At 36.8% G+C, this 22,527-nt stretch overlaps 1 pseudogene; it reads right to left on the reverse strand.

The window, feature by feature from the left end:
* Positions 1-15,142: 15,142 nt before the first annotated feature.
* On the reverse strand, positions 15,143-19,392 carry LOC111827994 (annotated as a pseudogene).
* Positions 19,393-22,527: the final 3,135 nt, after the last annotated feature.

Genomic DNA, 22,527 nt, shown 5'->3' on the forward strand with positions numbered 1-22,527 from the left:
GGTGGAGTCAGCCTGCCCCGATTTCGACCCGCAGGTTTTGTTTCTTCCCCCCCCAAAGCAGCTGCTGCTGAAACTGCCCCTTCCGCGCCGCTCGCCTGCAACCACCGCCGCCGGAGCACAGAGCTGGGGAAGGGTGGGTGGGTGGGTCTGGGGAAGCTGTGTTGTACCAACCAGGTTCATCTATTTTTCTTTGATGATGCTCTATCCCCACCCTCTCTGGAGCTTCTGCCTACCTTATTGACACCCCGCTCTCCACACCCTTTCTCTTCCCGCTGTCCCACCCCTCCCAACAAGTGAGAGAGAATCTAAAACCAATTGCTTCTTTTTTTTTTTTCTTAATGACTGCTGATGAGAGAGAGGTCTACTTACAGGTGACAAGTGAGTCTGGTTTCTAGTGTCTTATTCATGGCTCTGGCTTGCTCTTTTCTGTCAAATGTAGGTCTCCAGGCACCACATCATGATTATATAAAACAAAACAAGTTTTAAAAAGTTTATTCCAGAAACATGCCCTAGCAAGTAAAAATTCGGGTTTCTTTACCAGAAACGGAAAAGACGAACTACAGGTATCCAAGTACCAAAGCAATGATCTAATTAGCCAATGTCTCGCCATTCTTAAATTCGTATTATATGAGTTTGCTAGGGCTGCCATAACAAAGTATCACAAGCTGCATTGTTTACAGCAGAGACACATTATCCCACCGTTCTGGAGGCTATGAAGTGTTGTCAGGGTTGGTTTCTTCTGAGGGCTCTGAGAAATGGATCTATTGCAGGCCTCTCTCCTTGGCTTGTACATGGCCAAATCCTCCCTGTGTCTCTTCACATCATTTTCTCTTTATGCAGGCTGGCTCTGTGTCCAAATTCCCCCTTGCAGAAAAGCACTAAAAGACCTAATGATTAGGACCCACCTTAATGCCTTCATTTTAACCTGAACCATCGCTATAAAGAACCTATCTCCAAATAAGGCCACATTCTGAGGTGCTGGAGATGAGGACTTCAGCATCTCTCTTTGGAGGGGGATGAAGGGAGGCTGGGAGACAATTCAACCCTTATCAGTTCTCACCACCACCAAAAATATGTGTTTCTGTGTCTGTGTGTATATTTCTAGGAAGTGAGGGAGAGCGGGAGGAAGGAGGAAGTGAGCGCCTATTCCACAGGTATGCTTTGACAGGATTGAGGTCCACAGAGGAGGTGAAACACCAGGTTGTAAGTAGAAGGAAATCTGTTTGAAGAACAGTAATTGATACTAACACTATGATCTGAAAAGAGCGAGAGTTATGAGTTACTGATAAAGTTTTAGCATTATAGGGACCTGCAAGGTGGGCAGTAAACAGTTTACTAAAGAACATACCTATCTGTTATGACAGTAAATAATTAAAGCGAAGAACTGAAAGGTCTTTAAAAGCTCATTGATATCTAGGAAACTAATGTAAGAAAATATGGCATGTATACATTTATAAAAATACACTAACAATATGACAATAAATGTGCAGTAATAAACTAAGGAGCAGCTTTGTGAAAATATAACTTTCCTTTACTAACACATACAAAAATGTGTAAAGGTTAAATACTGAGGGAATGTTTCTAGTTTTTTACTATTATCAATCACTGAGGAATTTCTCAAAGTAATAGTTCATTTCAATTGCCTGAAATTTTACAAAGAAAAATTGTATTCAAATTCTAACATGCACCTTCATATTGTCTATATGGTCCTTATATAGCTTAATGTTATAAATTCAGTAGGGATAAAAAGTTATATGGTTTGCTTTAAAATAAACTACCAATAGTAAATACAGTAGCAGAAGCATTTATAATAATAGATAACATTTACTGATCAAAATGCTTTACATAAATTACTCCTTTTTAATTTAAGTAGAGGATATATTCACATTAAATTATAAGACTTCTGGAATGATAACTTATACAGTTGGCAAGAACCAATCATGAAAACCTTCAGTTTGATTATAATAAAGGTGTATTATGAGGGATCTATAGAGAAACCAAAAAAGGGGGGGTGCGGGATACAAAGACTCATGAGGGGCAAATGAGAAAAAGATGTAACTAATCAATTTGAGTCTAAGCTTATATAGCTACCTAGAAATAATCACACTGACCAGAGGGATCATCTTTTAGAAGTCAGACTTTTCTTGTGATTCATAAAGGATTAGATGTGACAATAGAGAACTTGTCAGATACATTTGAAAATAAAAATGTGAGAAATTAAAGGATGAGAGTGCATTTCACTGGAGAATGGATGAAGCAGTGAATGCAATAGCCTTTGTTTTTGTCTGTTTTTCTGGTCAATATAAGAGGGGAAGATCCTAAGACAAATATCCAGGCTTTATTATATAAGACATGAGAGTACAGAAAACCCCTCCAGCTAACTCCGCTGATCTTGCTGTAAAAGACAAAAGTGAAAAGAAAACAGATCTTTAAAAGACGGCAATGGAAAGCTGAGGGAAAAAGCAGTTGTGGTTTCCTTTGTTGGTCTGTGTAGAGCAAGGATTTAAAAGACCAGAGACATCACCCCCTGTGGAGAAGTGGCTGAAAGGCTGCTTCCTTTATAGCCTCCAGTCAACAGTACAGAGAGCTACAGAAACCTAGCAGGACATCCCCACCAGAAGTGTGGCTTGATCTCATGAAGCCACACTGTGAATGTCAAAATGACATCTGGTAAGTTTAACATTTGAACAATTTAACTCTTTTAAAGTCCATTATAAGAATTTTTTAAATATTCTTCACCTTCAAAAAGCAAAATACTATTTATAGACAAGTTCCTCTTCCATAGACTAAAAAATGGCCACCATTCCTCATCCCTCCCTATAGGTATGACCCTTTGTAAGGTCATATGAGGCTCTTCACCTTCTCCCATCAAGTCTATTTCTCCAGCCCTTGAATCTGTACCAGCTGTATACCTTGCTTTGGCCAATAGAATGAAATGAAGTGATGTTGTACCAGTACAAAGCCTCAACTTTAGAAGGTTCTTCAGGCATCTATGCTCTCTCTTTCTTTCTTGGAACCCTGCCCTGGTACTATGAGAACAAGACTTAGCTTTCTCTCTCTCTCCTCTCTCTCTTCTCTCTTCTCTCTTCTCTTTCTCTCTCTCTCTCTCTCTCTCTCTCTCTCTCTCTCTCTCTCTCCTCTTCTTTCACACACACACACACACACACACAAAACCTCTTTTGTACAAAGAGAAATAGCATTAGGAAGCAAGTCAGAGAACAAAACAGAACAAGGATTTTTTAGAAATGAAATAAAGTGCTTCCCAGCAGCTAAAACTTCTCATCTCTTCCCCTAGATCAGGGGTGTGAAACATCTGGCCCGTGAAATCATTTGGTCTGATCCTGCTTAGGGGTAAGTTAATTAAATGTTCGACTAAATATGCTAATTTTTAAGTTAATAAGTTAGTATGGCCCACAAATGACATTATAAATATCCAAATGGCCCTTGGCAGAAAAAAGGTTCCCACCCCTGATCTAGATGATAGCCAGCTAATCCCCAAAACTAGAATTGTCTTGCTCTCATGCATGATCCAGAAGAATTGTCCAGTTGACCCCAGTCCAGATACACTGAGCCACAGAATCTTGAGCTAAATAAAAAACTATATTTAGGTTATCATGCTTTGAAATTGTTTGTTATACAAGATGATTCATCCTCTACATTTCCTTCATCTGAAAAGTAAAAAATATAAGCTTACTTACTGCCTTCTTAACAATAACTAACATCATGTGTTGTGAATCCTAAAAGAAAACTAATATATGATATATATTTTCTAATTTCATAAATTTTTGAGAGGGAGTATTTTACAATAGTTAATTGCAAATTCCACAGGCCTTGGAAGCAGATAAAATGGAGTTTATCTTCTAAGTATTTTTCATGAGATATCTAACCTGTAAAAAGTAGTACACCTCCTTGAGCCTCAATTTCCTCACCTAAATAATGGGGATGATGACAGTATAGTTAACTTGAGGATTAAATGACATAGGCCAATGGAACACGTAAGGACATCATTGGCACATTTTAGGCATCTATTCATAGTAACTTGTATTATCAAATGAAGAAAAGCTTTCATCCCAAAATCACAGTTAATACTTGGCAGAAGCAGGACTATAACCCATATCCTCTGACTCCTATCTGTTATTCTGTACTGCCTTGTACAGAAGTCAAAACTAGCTCAAATGTTGGATATCCCATCTACATATATATAAAAACCCAAGTGACCATTATGACTGGTCGACTGGTCGCTATGATGTGTATTGACCTTCAGGGGCCAGACACTCAACACAGGAGCTGCCCTCTGATGGTCAGTGTACTCCCACAGCCAAGCTCCCATGGCTGACCGATCTCCCATGGTCCTTCCCCCCGACCCACCGGCCCTGATTGCAGGCCAGGCCAAAGAACCCCACCCGTGTAAAAATTCGTGCACCAGGCCTGTAGTAGAGATATAATGAAATCAAAACTCTAGAATTCTTGCAATAAGTCTGATATTTTTTTCAATTTAAAAATGTACGTATTAACCATCTTTTAATAACCTATTATATGCAACACACTTTTTTTTACTACCCAACATATTTACTTGTGATAATTATAAGGCAGATCTACATATGAAAAAATTTATGGATTACCAATTTACAACTTGGTCTTTTGATTTGTAAGAAATACACAATTTGCATTGGTTGTCAAAAACCAGAGGCTTTGCATAAGTCCTCTGCATAATAACATAGACATTTAGCCAATTTGAGCTGACTGTATACTTAGAAAATTAATGTGTAATAGTGATGAGAAAAGGCATTTTAGGTTGAAGGAAGAGAAAATTTCTCAGTGAATATAAGACAATGTTGATTGATGAGCATCAAAAGCAAGTGTTGAAAAATGACCTTCTCATTTTGAAAAATTCTGGACCATAGCCCTCTGCACCAGCCATTCATTTAAATAATGATGATGATGATGGTGATGATGACGATGATGATGGTAGATAGATTAGATAGATGATATAGATGAGAGAAAGACAGAAAGAGAGAGAGAGAGAGAACCTTAGTAAATGGTTATCTGTCATACTACTTGAAGTCATTACAACTTACAAAGGGGGCAATATGCAGGAGCTCTTCCTAGGGTGGCTGCTCTTACCTCAAGGGTAAATTATTGACAGATATCAATAAAGTGTACTTTACTTCCTATTGTTCTTGTTCCGTAATAGATCATGGATGCTCAATACGACATTTCATTAAAATTTTATAATCTGTACTTTTAGTACTTTCCTGTCTTCAACTGCTAATGATTTCATACATGCATGACTTACTCTACTACATTATATATGTTTATAGATTTCCGCTCTTTACATTGTCTTTATGACCTCTCAGCTATGATAGAGTTCTATGCTTTGAAGTGCATTAGACTCATTTTTAAAATGCAAACGGTCCCACCCTGGGTTTATGGTTCAGTTGATTGGTCTGCACCAATTTCTGCAATTTCAAATCTGTATTTTTACAAAGCACCTTATATGTTTTGAAACATTTATAAGAAGCTATATTGAAGTGAATGATTATAAAACTATGACAAGAAATTAACTGAACTTTGCACCTACGGAATATATGAAAGGAGGAGTGAGACAGGAAGAGAACTAATATGTATTGACAACAAGCTATAGACTCCATATTTACATATATTATTTATTATCCATTACAAGCAGTATAACAAGCAAGTATTGAGAACTCATGTTCTTCATATTAAACAAGGGATTGTGAGAGTGATTAAGGAAAAAAATAATTATTAGTAATTGCAGTAGTCAAAACTTTTTTAAGTATGTAAGTGCAAAATAAAATACCAAGAGGTTTGGATTTAACTCATTTGATGTGCAACTTGTGATTTTACCAGCATTTTACTGATGTGGAGACTAGAATTCTAAAATAACTTGCCCAATATCACCAAGCTAGTAAGGGACAGCTGGTAACATTCACACCCTCAGGTGTTTAATTCCAATGCTTGCATCCCAGTCAGAGAGTAAATGGGAGAGCCATGATTTGAATATACATAGAACCATGATTTGAACAGAAAGATCATAGACATGGCAAAAAAAAAATACAATACTTGAAGCATACCAACTATTTAGTGAATGAAAAACCAATTAACAAAATATCTCAGAGCTATATTTCCTCCTTCTGTTGAATAAATAGCATATGATAAAAACATTAATCAAAATCGGGAAGGCCCGGGAGGGTTGGGGGGCAGGAGGGAGGGGGGTAAGAGATCAACCGAAGGACTTGTATGCATGCATATAAGCATAACCAATGGATATAAGACACTGGGGAGTAGGGGAGGCCAGGGGATTGTCAAGGGCGGGGAAAAAAAAAAGGACACATATGTAATACCCTTTGTAATACTTTAAGCAATAAAAAAAAAAAAGAAAAAAAATAGGTAAGTAAAGCAGATTTTTTTTTAAAAGACCATGCTTGGATTTCTTTAATATAGAAGAATAAAATGGAAACCATGAGTCACAAATATTTTTCTGCAAAAGGCTGAAAATAATCAGGTTGGTTTCCCCAGGAAATAAAAGTAAGAGCACAGGAATGAGAAAGTTGAAAGAGACTTGTAATAAAAGTAAAGCAGATATAAGCACACCAGTTTAGCTTCATTATTTAGAAAGACATCTAGACAAGTAGAAAAGCAGGCTTCTGAAAAGCTACTATATGCAGGTTTCAAACAGAATCAAGGGAAGTAAAAATAATGTCAGAGCAAAGAAACAGTTCTAAAGAGGAACCAGACAAAGGCAAACATTATTGAAATTCTTTTCCTTTAACCAGACCATAGAAACCTGCATTTCAATTTATTTAAAAAAATAAATAAAACTATGGGGCCCTGGCTAGTGTGACTCAGTTGGTTTGAGTGTGACCCTGTATACCGAAAGGTTGCAGGTTGATCCCTGGTCAGGGCACATACCTAGGATGCAGGTTCCACCCCAGGTTGGGGCAATGTTTCTCTCTCACATTGATGTTTCTCGCTCTCTCTCTTCCTTACCTTCTCTCTAAAGTCAATAAGCATATCCTCCTGTGAGAGGGGAGAGAGAGAGAGAGAGAGAGAGAGAGAGAGAGAGAGAGAGAGAGAGAAGGAAAGAAAGAAAACTATAAAATAGCTTAGAGTAGTCTATCATGCAATTTGGGGGACAGAAATGAAAAAAAAATTATAACTCCAGTATGAATTAGCATGGCAAAACAACCTCTCAAAGAAAATGTTAAACCGCACTCTGAAACACACAGTTGTTTCCAAGAGATATAAAACACTTTTAGAATTTCTGTCAGGAAATAACAAAACAAAACCTCAATTCAATTCCATATTTAGATTCATAATCTTAAAAAGTCCAGTATTCTTTGAATGTCCTGGAGTCTTTTTATTGCCATAATTAAATTTGTACATTTAGTTAAACAGATTTAAGAGCATCTTTTTTATATTTTATTCCATTACTGTGATGGGTGACACAATTTATTAATGTAATATAAAAACAATACTCACAATACACACTCTTCCCTATTCCTAAAGACAATACTTTCTGCTTTTACTACTAATCATTTCATTTATTTTGTTCCCTTTTTTTGGCAATAACCACAAAAAAACTATTGAACCAAGTTAGAAAACATAATCAAAGACTATAACTAAAAGAAATAAATTGTTCCAAAGGCAGACTACCTAGAACTAAGTTTATAAACCAATGAGTTTCTCCAGTATGGAAGCCCAAGGGCAACCAGGGGAGTCGGACACTTTACATTGAAGCTCGGGGCTTTAAAAGCAATAGATCTTGGTGGACACTACAAAGATTCCTATGATATTGCAAACCTAACCTTATGTTCAGTCCCTGTAGTCTTATTTCTATTCACTAATGTACTGAACTAGTTCCTAACTTGGGACCATTTCATTTACTACCTTTTCCCTCAATTGCTATTCTCATGGATTTTTTCCTGCATTGCCCTATATATCATTCAAATTTCTGCTCAGATTCGTTGTTGCATAATGATTGTCTTGACATAGTTAACCTTGCATCAGTCACCCAAAGTCCTAGAAGGCATGTCACTTTTCTTAAGGAGAAGAATTGTGCAGTGCAGAGGGCAAAAGGAAAAAGAGGACCCTCTTTTGTATACGGTGAGGTACTGCAAATAGTTATGACTTTATTTTTTTCTCCATCTTTGAATCGTTGTGGCTTTATGAAAAGCAAAGTTTACACAATCTAATGATATGCCTCTTTTTTTCTTGTCTTTCACCTATAACTTTGGGAAAGGTGTAAATATAAATTTAAGAAAATAAGCGAGGCCCTAACTGGTTTGGCTCAGTGGATAGTGCGTTGGCCTGTGGACTGAATGGTCCCAGGTTTGATTCCGGTCAAGGGCATGTACCTTGGTTGCGGGCACATCCCCAGTAGGGGGTGTGCAGGAGGCAGCTGATTGATGTTTCTCTCTCTTCGATGTTTCTAACTCTCTATCCCTCTCCCTCCTCTCTGTAAAAAAATCAATAAAAATATATTAAAACAACAACAACAAAAATCCACTTTAAAAAAAAAGGAAAGAAAAGAAGTGAGAATCCAGGATAAAAAAAAGTGGGGACCACCGACAGAATCTTCAGCCCTAACACTCTTCAACTTTGCTCCCATCAACTGGATCAATTACCATCTTCCTTATGTTTTACTCCCAAACCCTGAGCAACACAAACACTATATGGAGAACCGAGAAAATGTTCAGTATAAAACAAATGCTTATGCATTTTTATTCTTTCAGAAATATCTTTTAAACTGTCATTATTTCTCATCTGAACAAGATAACACCAAAATGAAGTTACAAGTTTAGGAATTTATGTTAGCTGTAGGGAAAAAGTTCTGACTTCAGTGGTTATAAGAGAATGAAATGTGTCGTGTTGTCACAGCAGATGCAAAGGAAATTATTAGAAAGCAATGCCTGGATCAGCTTGGATGAACTCTCCCTCTAGGCAATAGAAGAAACTAGAAATTTAATTGTAGTCTTGCCCAGTCTTAGAAATGTGCACTCCAAATCACAAGGGAGCATCATTAAACATCAAGTTTCATCACTTCCACCAGGACTTAGAAGCAAGTTAATTTCCCATGCATTTTTTTTCTTAGTAAGGAAAATGTTTTCACAGATTCTAACTCATGGGAATCATACTAGAATCTATTACACAGTGAAACAAAGCAATACAGAAATATCTTTGTACCATTGCTGAACTTAAAACACACACACACACACACACACACACACACACAACACAAGCAAAAATGATAACTTGCACAACCTATTAAAAAAGAGTACCCAGAAGCCCCATTCTCAGGCTGGCAAACTAAAAGCCCTGAATCTCTTCATATAAAGACAAAACTACTTTGTTCGAGCAAAAATACTTGCAATAAAAATGGAATGAAAACATATGGCCATGAAGCATACCTGTAAATACAATTTTCTAAATGTTGCTAGAGCATACCCAGTACACATATGCCACTGGGAAGAGAGGAGACCCCATAGGGTTGGACATTTTTCTTCCACGAAAAAAGTAGAAACTCTCACTTAACATATGAAAACCTTAAGATTTTGTTTTCTAATATCTAGGATAGCTGGAAAATGTTCTGGTTGTTCACATTTTCAAAATATGCAGGAGTGATTCCTTTAGATTTCAAACATTTACTTTTTAATATTTAAGGAAAGATATTGAGAATTTTTCCACCTTTTTTGCCTTAGTAAATCGTGTGAGAGGCATAATTTACCCTTTTTATTAAGATAAGAGGGAAATGCTTTATTATTGTTTGATTGCTTTACATTCATTTCATTGCTGGTGAACTTAACTCACTCATTAAATATACAAATATTTCATTATATTTATATGCATACACATTAACATTATATATACACACATGCAGGTATGTGTGAGTATATTGCTGACTCAACTGAAAATAAGCTGTAGAAGACCTGAAACTTCATTTCTAAATATTTTAGCATGTATCTCCTATGAATAAAAACATTCTCCTATATATTTATAATATCTAAGAAAATTAACGCTTCCATAATGTCTAATAAATATTCCATGTTGATTTTTTCCCAATCCAGTACCTAATTAATATTCACATATTTGCATGTGCTCATTATTTCTCTTTTATCTCTCTTCATCTTATGATTTTTTTTTCAAAAAGTTCAGGCTATTTGTCTTGTAGAGTGTCCCATGTTCTGGAATTGTCTAATTTTCTCTCATTATTAGATTCAATTAAATATTTTTGGAAAGAATAGCACATAGATGATATAGTGTACTTTTTTACCAAATCCCATCTGAAGACATGCATAGGCAGTTCTACTACTATGGGTGATGCTAAGTTGGTTATTTGGTAATTAAGCGACCACGAAATCTCTTCATGTAAAGGTACATTTTGACTATTGTAATTAGTATGTAATCTGTGAAATGATTCTTTAAAATCACATGAAAATTCTTTCTCCCAGCATTTCCTCTCTTTGTCTGAATTATTGCATTAGTTGGGTTTTCCCACACAGAACTTCTGCAATACTCTTCCCTCTGCCTCTAAACCTCTTACTTGCTTGATTGACACTCTCTTGAACTCCACAGTTATACACTAGCTAACTTAATTCATCCTTCACGTCTCAGATTCAACATTACTTCATTATGGAAACCTCCCTGACACTCGCCTCCACTCAAACACAAACATTGGGCAAATTGACATGTTATAGCCTTAGTTCTTCTTTCATAGCACTTGTCACCTTTATAATTGATTAGTTGTCTGGATAATTACTTGTTTAATATTTGTCTTTCTCATCATACTGTAACCTCTATTAGGATGAGAAGCATGTATATCTTATTCATCTCTATACTCCAAGCATCCAGGCCAGAGAAATTTAGTTTGTGGTTATAGGCAAGGTCTTGTAAAGAAAGATGAAGAACTATGAGCTATGAGCTGATCATGGTTCAGCTAGATTGTATAGCAACTTTAAATTAAATGACTATATCAGAGAGATAGAGAGTAAAGAGAGTCTAGAGACAGTATATATTTATTATGTGTACAGTGCTAAATCACGTAATAAAGCAGTGATGCATTATCTTTAGTGTGAACCAGAATTGCCTTTGCACTTACCAAAAAGCTAAAGTCAGGGCCCATGCCCAGCTATTCAGGTTAATGAGATTCTCTGTGCTCTCTCTGTAGGACAACTTTCCAAGAATTTTGTGGTTTTCTGCAGGGTCTCTGACTATAATATCACAAGGACACTCTCCCATTGATCTTTTTCTCTCAGGCATATTGTTACAAACTACATTAGTAAGAGTCTGTTTTAGTGACTTTTCTATTTTAGGCTACTATCTAAATGACATGCAGAATAGAATTACAGATCAAAGAAAACATTTTATGGTGGGGAAAAGAACAAAAAAATTACTCCCACAATAGATTTTTTAAATGAATATTTTAGTTTAGAACAGTTTTATATATACAGAAAAATTGAGAAGGTAGTAAAGAGAATTTTTATATATCCACAGCCTTAATAGCATACATTGCTATGGTACATTTGTCACAACTAATGAACCAATCATTATTGTTAACTAAAGTCCATATTTTATTCATATTTTCTTAGTTTTTAGCCTAATGTCATTTTTGTCTGTTGCAGGATCTCCAGGATACCACATTATATTTAATTGTCATGTACACTTAGGTTTCTCTTGACTGTGACATTTTATTAGGCTTTTCTGGTTTTGGGTGACCTTGACAGTTTCAAGAGTGCTGATCACAGATTTTGTAAAATGTCCCTCGATTTGAGTTCTGATTTTTTTCTTAATGAGTAGGCTGAGGTTATAGGTTTGGGGAGAGGCCACAGGGGTAAAGTCCCCTTCTCATATGATCAACATGTTTAATTGCTCTTGATTACACTTGGCTGAGGTAGTATTTGTCAGTTTTTTTCACTGTAAAGTTACTCTTTTTCTTCCATTTCCACACTGTATTCTTTGGAAGTCACGATGTCACTATGTGTAGCTCACTTTTAAGAAGTGGGGAATTATGTCCCAACTCTTTGAAGACAGAGTATCTACAAAAGCTACTAGGAATTCTCCTGCTTGAAAGATTGGGTCAAGGGCATGTACCTTGGTTGCGGCACATCCCCAGTGGGGGGTGTGCAGGAGGCAGCTGATCAATGTTTCTCTCTCATCGGTGCTTCTAACTCTCTATCCTTTCCCTTCCTCTCTGTAAAAAATGCAATAAAATATATTTAAAAAAAAAAAAAAAAAAGAAGTGGGGAATTATGTCCCAACTCTTTGAAGACAGAGTATCTACAAAAGCTACTAGGAATTCTCCTGCTTGAAAGATTGGCTTATTCTCCCTGATTTTATTCAATCATTTAGGTATATCTGTATGGACTTATGCATATTTATTTCATAGTTTGGTGATGATCATAATTTGTTTGTTTTTATTTTGTTGCTCAACTTGTTCTGGCTTTGGCCATTAGGAGCTACCTCATCATTGTGGGGATTCTTTTGTTTGTTTTCTTTTTGTTTTTTGTTTTTTAATATATCTTTATTGATTTCAGAGCGAAAAGGAAAGGAAAGAGATAGAAACATCAATTTAAAAATATTTAAATACTAAATTATACATTTATAATTTAAAAACTATCAAGTTATATATTTATAATATCATGGATACATCTTAACTACATTAAAAATAAAACATATCAAATAATATAGGAGGCAATCAAAGCTATCACAGAAGTATAAATTTTATAAAATAATTTCATTATTTTAAAATACATAACAAAATAAGTTTAAAATATATTTATTTTCATTTCTAAATCACTATAAATTAAACTTTAGGAAAAAATAAAAAGTAAACACAAAAATTATACATAAATTGACTAACTTATTTATCAAAGGAAAAATTATAAAATAAATTACTTTTAGGAGCTAATTCTTGGCAGCAAGAACAGTGCAATACAAAATGTGATGATAAATTTTGAAAAAATAAATAAATATAAATGAAATAATAAAATAGATAACATACTGAGGGATTATAAATTATAAGAAAAATATTGTACACCGTTTATGTTAAAAATGTGAAAAGAAAAAAGATATTGTTTTAATTGTCAATATTTCTGAAGAATAAAAAAATTTGAAAATCAAATAACCAAAGATGATAATAAAAATCTTAAAAACCCAAAAAAGTGGGAAACAAAAATAAACTATGAAAGATTACTGACAGCTATAAAGAAGAGCTAGAAAAGAAAGATGGGTCATAAACAAAAGGGGAACAATTTTTTTAATCTGTGTTTAAATGTCACCTCAGGCCCTAACCGGTTTGGCTCAGTGGATAGAGTGTCGGCCTGCGGACTGAAGGGTCCCAGGTTCGATTCCGGTCAAGGGCATGTACCTTGGTTGCGGGCACATCCCCAGTAGGGGATGTGCAGGAGGCAGCTGGTCGATGCTTCTCTCTCATCGATGTTTCTAACTCTCTATCCCTCTCCCTTCCTCTCTGTAAAAAATCAATAAAATATATATTTTAAAAAGTATACCTATTTAAAATAAAAATAAATAAATAAATAAATAAATAAATAAATAAATGTCACCTCAGTCAATGACAACAGGAATTAACAAGTAACTAATTCTATGTCTCTGGATCTACTTTTGTTCATCAGTTTATTTTCCACAACCTTATACCTATTTCTTCTTTATTTCTCCTTATTACAAAACTTGCTCTGCAGGGGAAATTCTTTAACATTTGGATAATTGCAATAGCTGTCACCACCACCCTATTGTCCAACTCAACATATCAATTAAGATTCCTAAGTCAGTACTACTTTTCTATTTAAGAATGTACAGTATTTCTGTGAACTTTAGATAAAGTCCCACCAATAAATCTATCACTAAAATCTTCTTAATATGTATGATTCCCATTGTTCTGTTTTTAAGTTCTTGTGTTTCTTCATTTTAGTTCTTATATCACAACATTTTTTTTAAACAAAGTCACATCATCTTCAAGTGTCCACAGCAAATCCCCACCTATTCTCAGTTGTGTTGTTTTCTAACACAATTTTGTTGTCTTTATTTATTCATTTCTTTATCTGTTAATGTTAGAGAGAGGAAGGGGGAGGGACTTCCACCTGTCGCACTACCCACTCATGCATTCATTGGTTGGTTCTTGTATGGGCCCTGACTAGGGATTGCACTGCAACTTGTTGTATCAGGATGATGCTCTAACCAACTGAACTTATCTTTTTTTAAATCAGTAAATCATTTGATGCTTAAATGATTGACTAAGTTCAGATTTTGTTTAATAGATGTCAACTGATGCCTTATTGTACCTAGATGAGAACAGTATCTCTTAAAAGTAAAAATTAAGCATTTCATCCCAAGGTTAGCATTCCTTTGTCATTATCCCTTCAGTCTAGAAAACCACTAACACCCGCAGATGTTACTTTCTTGCTAGATTTACACTCAGTAATTCCAGGTTAAGTCCCATCCTGATAGCCTCAAAAACACAATGTGGAAATTTTAATTCCTGCCTGTACCCAATATATTTAGCAAGTCTCCTTTTCTAAGACCACCGTCTGCCTTTTTAGAAAAATTCCCTTTTGTCAATTGCTCCAAACTCCCAATCTCTTTCAACTGGCTTGCTTTTAGTTCCTTCTGGAAACAACTGCAGCTTTTTCAGGTTAGACTGAAAATACAATTCTTTAAATGTCAGAGTTTCTTTTATAAGCTTTCTTTATTTCACCATTCATATCCCTACCCGGTTTAATTATTGTCATGTGGTCATTAATAAATTATTAAATTAGTTTATCTGAAGATAATGTGCCTGCTTTTTCACCGAGAGGAAAAACAGGAACTAAAATTCAATATCCAATAACATTTGAAGAAGAAAGCTTTTCTTCACAAAGCTGTATAGATGAGAGTGCTTCATAATTTCAAAATAACAGAATTATCTTGGCAATGGAAGAAAAGAGCTTCAAGTGTTCTGAAATATGTCTTTAATCGAATGCATTTTTAGGGATCTCTTATGAGGAAGAAATAGCCTTTAAGGGAAGGAAACCAGTGTTGCTGTAATTGTTGATATAAGTAAATAGTTCTAAGAACCAGGATTAAAGACACTGTAAGTGGAAGACCCAAAGAGCTGATATTGGGGGGCTTAAAAGTTAAGTTTGCTGAGGAGCTCAATGTTGTTCATCAGTTTGCACAACTCAACTGTCTTAAAGAGGTTGAAGAGACAAGCATCATAGAAACCTTAAAATAAATAAATAAATAAATAAATAAATAAATAATAAGATAATAAAATAAAATGTAAAATGTAAAATCCTGTTTCCCAGTCTTTATTGGTTGTCTCTGACCTGGCAGGAAAGAGTAAGTTATCTTGTCACCATCAGAATTAATTATAAGACACACTACACTGAGGGTTACATGAAGGAACTTAAAGTAATGACTCATCACTGTCTCTCACACCATGAAAAAGCCCTGAAATTGTCAGAACTCTTGATACTTGCAGAAAATCTCCTCACACAGCCTTACCAGCTCCCTGAGACACAGTATTTTTAGCACACAAAAAATGACTTGTGCAAAACTTAGAATGGAAAATATTGGAGGACAATCACCAGTGCCAACCCATGGTCCTTGGCTCCAACTTAACACCAACAGGAATCCCCAATTTGGGGAGCAGTGAAGAAGGAGACTGTTCTGAACAAAAGAGCTCAATTGTGATAGAGCACAGCTGTGAGGTTGCCCTGGGGCCAGGCCCCTTCCCCTAGACAGCTCTGCTCCTCAGTAGTTTGCTTTGCTCTGCTCCATGCTGCACTGGCCTGCTCCACTATGCTTTGGTCGCTTTGCTCTGTGACAGTGTGCTCTGGCCTGTGCTGGTCTGTGCTGGTCTGCTCTGGTCTATTCTGCTCTTTTACCACAAAACATCTAGACTGTTTCAACTCAGTCAGGGAGATGCAGGCTTCAATCTTCAGTGCAAAGGGAAAGTAGCTCTCAGAGCCAGAGGGGAGCTGATTATATGAACAGTGGTCCCTGCCCTTGGTCTGTGATTGGTCTGTTCTCATGCAAATAAGGACTCCAAATCCTCGAAGTTTGATTGGTCCAAAAGGCACTGTCCTGATTGGTCAAAATAGAGCCACTCTGGTTGGTTGGAGCTGGGCAGCTCCAATTAGATGGGCAAAGTCTCAGTCCTATTGGATGAAATAGGATTCCAGGAATTCCTTTGTAAGGGCTGGCTCAGATGACAGAGACAGTGCAGGCAGGCAGTTGAGTGCAGACTTCTCCCCAAAGTGCAGTTTGCCTAAGAGGCCCGAGTAGGTTCTGGTTTTGTTGTTGTTGGTTTTTTTGTTTTGTTTAATTTGACCCCAGTTAGCCACCAGGAGCCCTTCTTAGTAAGTGTTTTCTTTCTCAGCGTTCATATCTGTGAACAATCCTCATTCCAGTTTTTCTTAATCACTGAAAAAATTCAATAACCTGGACTCTTTTCTTTTTTAGGGCCCCTGCACCATTACTGTTTTCAGACTTCTCTTCCTGACCTTTCTCTCCATTGAACAACCCAACTACCCCAACTCCTCTTCTCTATTGCCAGGCAACACCCTTTTCTGTGGATAATGAACTGCCCTATATCCCAACCTTTCCTTCAAAATCTCTTCACCTCCCCTTGCCTGTTAGATAACTGTAAAGTATTTCTACATGGAGAACAGTGGACAGACAGTCTTCCAAAGGAACCAGAGAATTAGCCCAAAGTAGCATTTCATAACTATAAATTTTCTTAGGAACTTGTTGTTCTTTATCATTAACATGTACATAAATTTTTTACCGTACTTCAAAATATATCTGAGTTTGTATTCATCTCAGCTGTATAAAATTGTTTAGTATGTGTGGAAATGGGTGCTACAGGAAGAGACACCTTGATTCATTATGGCTTTCAATACTCCCACAAGCCTCTCTGTTGGAAGCTATTCTTTCCTCCACATCCACACGTAAGTGAGTTTATTGAGAGAGAGTGGAAATGACATTCCACAGCTCCAGTTCTTCTTCCAGATCTTTACTCTTCCATCTGCCTGTAAAAGTCCTCATTGAGGGCTTCTTATCTTTTATCATCCTTGTTAAGCTCACTTCATTCAGTGTAGACTTTCAGAACCGGCCCACAGTCTCTTTTTGCCACAATTCTGGGAGAGTTCAGAGTTCATGTAGAGAAAAGACCACATCCTAATTTCACGTTCCCTAGATCTCTTTCACGTTACCCTTTCCTTCTCTGCCCTCCTCCAAGGCACACACCTTTAACAGGTCATTTAGAAATTTCAAAGTTCCATATTCAAAATTTTATAAACAAATTTTTGTTTTTTTCACCTTTCTCATAATATCCTTCACACCAAATCTGTACAACAATCTCAACAAACCCTCCAGTCCCTGGATTCCCTATTTTCTTTGGATTTTTTAGTTCTGTTCCTAGGTTACCTTCCTTCCTTACTTACCTTGGGCTTCAAGATTGTTCATCTCAAGTTCAACATCACCAGCAATCTGCAAAACCTAAATGAGCAGTAACAATTGTTTCTACATTTTGGTAGTTGTGAATATTTGATAAAAAGCCCCTCGTTCTTTGATTTTGCACTCCTATTGAGTTATGACTTCCAGCTTTGGCTAGGACCTCCGTGCCCTTACTTGTCCTTGATTAGTTTCCTCCAAAATTTCCCTCAAAACCCATTCAGAACCTGCACCACTCCCCCTAAATTTCTACTCAGATTCTGTTTTATTCCCAGCATATTTCAGTCTCCTACTTCATATTAATGCAAAAAAACAAAAGTTCTCTCCTTCAGCTTCCTACATCCATACACACAAAATCTATTATCTATATGAACAAGTAGTAAAGATCATTTTTATTCAGAGAAAAACAAAGTGCCGATATTAACTATTTTTCATCATTAGCGAGGTCCTAGCTCATTTGACAGCTTAGAGTGTAGAAACAGACCAAATCTGGTCTGAATAATTATAGACAACAGGTGTTTCAGTGTATGTATTCCTGTCTAAATGGGAGCCGGACAAAAATACAACATAATCCCTCATTTATTGTTTTGTTTATAAACTATACACATACTTTCAGTCCTGTCAGAGTACAATTAGATTTCTAAAATGGACAGCACAGACACTGTGCCACTTCAAGTTGAAAAAGAACGTGCATCTTTGATCACTGTCGGAGAGAGAGCTGCTGAGACTTCATTCTCTACAACTCACATCTTCAGAGTCCTCACCTTCATCAAGATGCTACTCGCTGGTGTTATTGACAGCTCAGGAACACTCTAGCTGCTGTCTTGGAGGGTCTGGGTTCTGCACCTAGAAACAATCCAAACCAACTTTTTTCAACCTTCAAGAGAAAATATTCAGCTAGGTAATTAGAAACTACCTCTCTCCAGTAAGAAGAACTCAGTGTCCTTAATCGTTGAACCCTTTATAACAAGCAGGAGAACTGGCAATAGTTTAATGAATTAGGTTCTACTTCTCAATTGAGAAGGCACAAAGCTGACCCAGATGGCTTTGCTTTTGTAAAGACTGGTAGAAAATTTTATACTTTCAGCTAAGCTTCCAGTTTATCAGGGCTCAATTTTTCTTCTCTTTCTTAAATATAAAATTGATGTCTTATATAAGTGAGAGAAGAAAAAAAGACATGAGATAGCAGTATGTTTCATTCATAGTTGGGATTTTTTTTTCCAGGAGAATATTTCCTTTTCTTTTCTGCCAGTGCATTTACATGGACTAACCTGGATTATTTTATGAGTAGAAGAAACATTGCATTCTTCTTCAACTATTCTGGAAGCCAGCAAAAATAGTAGACTCCAATGCAAGAAGAATTTTAGGTTTCACCTTCATAAAAGCCAAGGATCTATCCAAAATATTGGTAGCCAGGATAAAAGTTTATGTACAAGATCTCTCCCCGCTCTCCACCCTTACCAAAAAAGTTGGTTAAATCCCTTAGATTTTGACACTTCTCTGTCTTCGACACAAAATGTTCTTGTTCCCAATGGTAGCTGTCTTCAGACTGAGCCTTTTTTCCTCAGGATTAGAATGTCTGTGCTTATTCCGGGTAGAGCTTCAAGAACTCAGAGAGCTGCGCTCATTCTAGAGCAATGCTCCCAGGTCCTTCACTCGGTGGGAGGTGCAGCTGCTGGCATAGAGAGGTGAGCATAGAGGAACATCCTGGACTCTTCCATGTGTCAGGCACCCATCAACTCAGCAGTGCCCCAACAGGCATCCCCTCCACTGCCATGGCCATCTGCTCAGCTTCCTGCCACTGCCCACGCCCATGCCTCCTGCTGGCAGCACCTCGTCCTGCAGACTGCTGACCCCCCAGCCGCTCTGGGGTCTGACCAAGCCACCAGCAGAGGCTGAAACAAACCTCTTTTTGTTCATCACGTTTTTAATTTCCAAAACTAAAAATTGTTCTCTGATTTTTTCATATGAACATGTTTTGGTGTCATAAGGATTTTGCCTTTGCTTATATCCTTGATGATACTGACTTCTTTTTGTTTCCTGTGTTCCATTGATTGTTTTTGTTCACTTCCCCCCCCACCCCCCACCCCCCACCCCCCGCTATTTGTTTTTGTATCTGTCTCCTAAGTTTATCTTTTCTCAAATGTCTAGGGATTGTTGGCCGCCTCTTAATATGTTAAAACCATAAGCTCACTGGAAGAAGTGTGTTGGTGTGTGTTAGTGGGGAGGTTATACTAAACCTGGCTGTCTAGGATGCTAGGAGCAAGGCAGGAAAAGCAGGCTGCATTTCAAAATGTAGATTTCTCTATAATCGTGCTATTCTTAGCTCCTATACCCTCCCCCCACCTCATCCTGTATCTTTTATCTCTGAATCCTGAAGCTCCTGGGCTCAGTCTCTCCACACTCAGCCTCTTGCTACCTTGATGGATGTAAGTAGGGCAGTTTCCCGAATGCTCGAGGAAACTGAGCAACTTCAGCCAATTGGTATATGGGTTTTCAACCAATCATGCTGTCAATCGTCTCTCACCCTATGTTATGGACATTCTGTCAGGCAAACTAGATCACTTCTTACGAGTGTTCCACTCCTGCAGGCACTGTATTCCTATTTCTTCTAGGTCTGCCAAGTCTATTAAATCTCCATTAGTTTATTGTGTAAACGTTTTCTGAAATCTTTCGTGCACTGTCTCTTATGTTCTCTTTGTCCTCATGGCTAATAGCTTTTTAATTCTTCGTTGATAGTTTAATAAAGTTTTTGGAGGAAGAGCTGATGGGCAAGGATGGTCAATCTGTCAAGTTTAACTGGAAGGGCTCAAGTAGTCAGCTGTTGACATTTCTAAAGCATTGGACAACCTCGTAAGGGTACATATGGTCTGGGAGCAATATGTAATGCCATGTGTCATTTGTAGCACTAGAATATATCCTTTGGCTCAACCTTCAATGTATAATCAGAATTTAAATTCCCCAGTAGCTATCATCCTAATCCAGTGATATCATCCTAGACCAGGTTTCTGCAATCTGTCACGTGAATTGAAACAAATGTAGCAAATGTCAGAAACTAACCTGGATTTACTGGGATGCCTGAAGTCTGCCCAACAATTGACTTACAAAAAGTACTTAATATATATTTGTTGAAGGAAGGAACAAAGGAGCAGAACCATGAGCTTGTTTAAGGGTAAAAAGCAATTAGGCTAAATGCTTTCAATTAAGATTAGTGTTTATCTATAGCTTCATAATTATCCAACCATAGGAATACCATTGACACTGTTAATGAAGAAACTAAAATTCAATAATGTAATTGGAAAATAATACTGAAACAGGGACTGTACACAATAAATTATGTGTGTTTGAATTCTAGTCCATATACACATTCTTAGGTACCACTTTTCTTTCTTTTTTTTTAATTGAAATTTACTTTTAAAGAGAGAGGAAGAGAGACAGTGAAACCAATATGAGAGGAAAACATCAATGGCTGCCTCCTGCATGCCCACTACCAGGGATGGACCGACCACGTTTCAGTTCATGGGATGACACCCAACCAACTGAGCCACCTGGGCAGGACTCTGTTGTTCTAAAGGATTACTTCATCTCACTGGGTTCTGGGGAAAAACTGGCTCAGGAGATGCAATTGTTAGGTCCTAATCTGAAGTTGAGAGAGGAAAACGGGGAACCATTAACCTGACTTCAGTGATAAAAAAAAGATCTTTCATATAATACAATGATATAATGATACCTAAACATGCCATTTATAAAATAGAAGATACAGATTCAAGAAAAATGTTGAGAACAGCAAAAATTTTATATAAAAGAATATAGAAATATATATGGCTATTATATCATTGAAATAAAATCTTAAAATATATGAAAAAACATCGGATTAATAGATCAAAATTAATAATGAACATTTTTTTAAAAATATATTTTATTGATTTTTTACAGAGAGGAAGGGAGAGAGATAGAGAGTTAGAAACATCGATGAGAGAGAAACATCGATCAGCTGCCTCCTGCACATCTCCCACTGGGGATGTGCCCGCAACCCAGGTACCTGCCCTTGACCGGAATCAAACCTGGGACCCTTCAGTCCGCAGGCCGACGCTCTATCCACCGAGCCAAACCAGTTTCGGCAATAATGAACATTTTACTGGGAAAAGTTTTGAAATTAAAATAACAAAGATGAGAAACACAAAAAGTAGAAAATATGCCTGACAACAAATAAACAAGCTGAAGTCAATACTGTGATATGTCATAATAATGGCTGTAAAGTTGAAAACAAATATAAAGAATCTCCAAACTTCAAAAGTGGGAGGAAAGTAAGCAGATTACTACCAGGAAACCACATTTCAGAGAGCTCAGACTGCCAAAGACAGCGGAGCGACTTCTTCAAAAGTCATACTTAAAGAGAAAGCATGTGACTCAAGCCTGCTGTGCTCACACAGGTCCCTATTGCCTGGAGGCCAAAGGATCATTCTAGGATAGGCCAACTCCCCACACTTTTTCTCCTTATGTGTCTTTCTTCAGACAACGGTCGAGTATTGTACTGAGAACACTAATAACTAGAGGATTACAGGAAAACTCAAAGTCTTCAAATGTCTTATAAACAAACTACTCACTCTAGTCACACATAAAAATATAAAGGAGGAAAGGATAAAAGAATGATCATTAAAAGGGTAAAATACAACACCCAGAAGGACACATTGGTGTGGATTTTAAATAATTCCAACAATTTTTGGAACAAAGTCATATTTTAAGTGTCAGTTCTTCATGTAGAAATCATAAACAATGTGACAGGATAGAAACAGAAAAGATTAAAAAGTATCAAATATCTGATAAAAATAATACGAAAGTATTGGGATTGCTGAGGCAGATACAATTTTATGTATTATACCAGTCAACAAATATGTATTGTGTATTTATGTGCCAGACATAAAGCCAGGAGCTGCACTAGACAAAGAGAATCTATCTATATATATAAAAGCAAAGTGACTGAAAGGTGGTGGAACGACCAGAACAACCGGTGGCTATTACAGACACTGTGGCAGCCAACCAGCCCGATAGGGT

This window comes from Myotis lucifugus, unplaced genomic scaffold (assembly GCF_000147115.1).
Source record: "Myotis lucifugus unplaced genomic scaffold, Myoluc2.0 scaffold_261, whole genome shotgun sequence".
In the NCBI taxonomy this organism is placed as follows: domain Eukaryota; kingdom Metazoa; phylum Chordata; class Mammalia; order Chiroptera; family Vespertilionidae; genus Myotis; species Myotis lucifugus.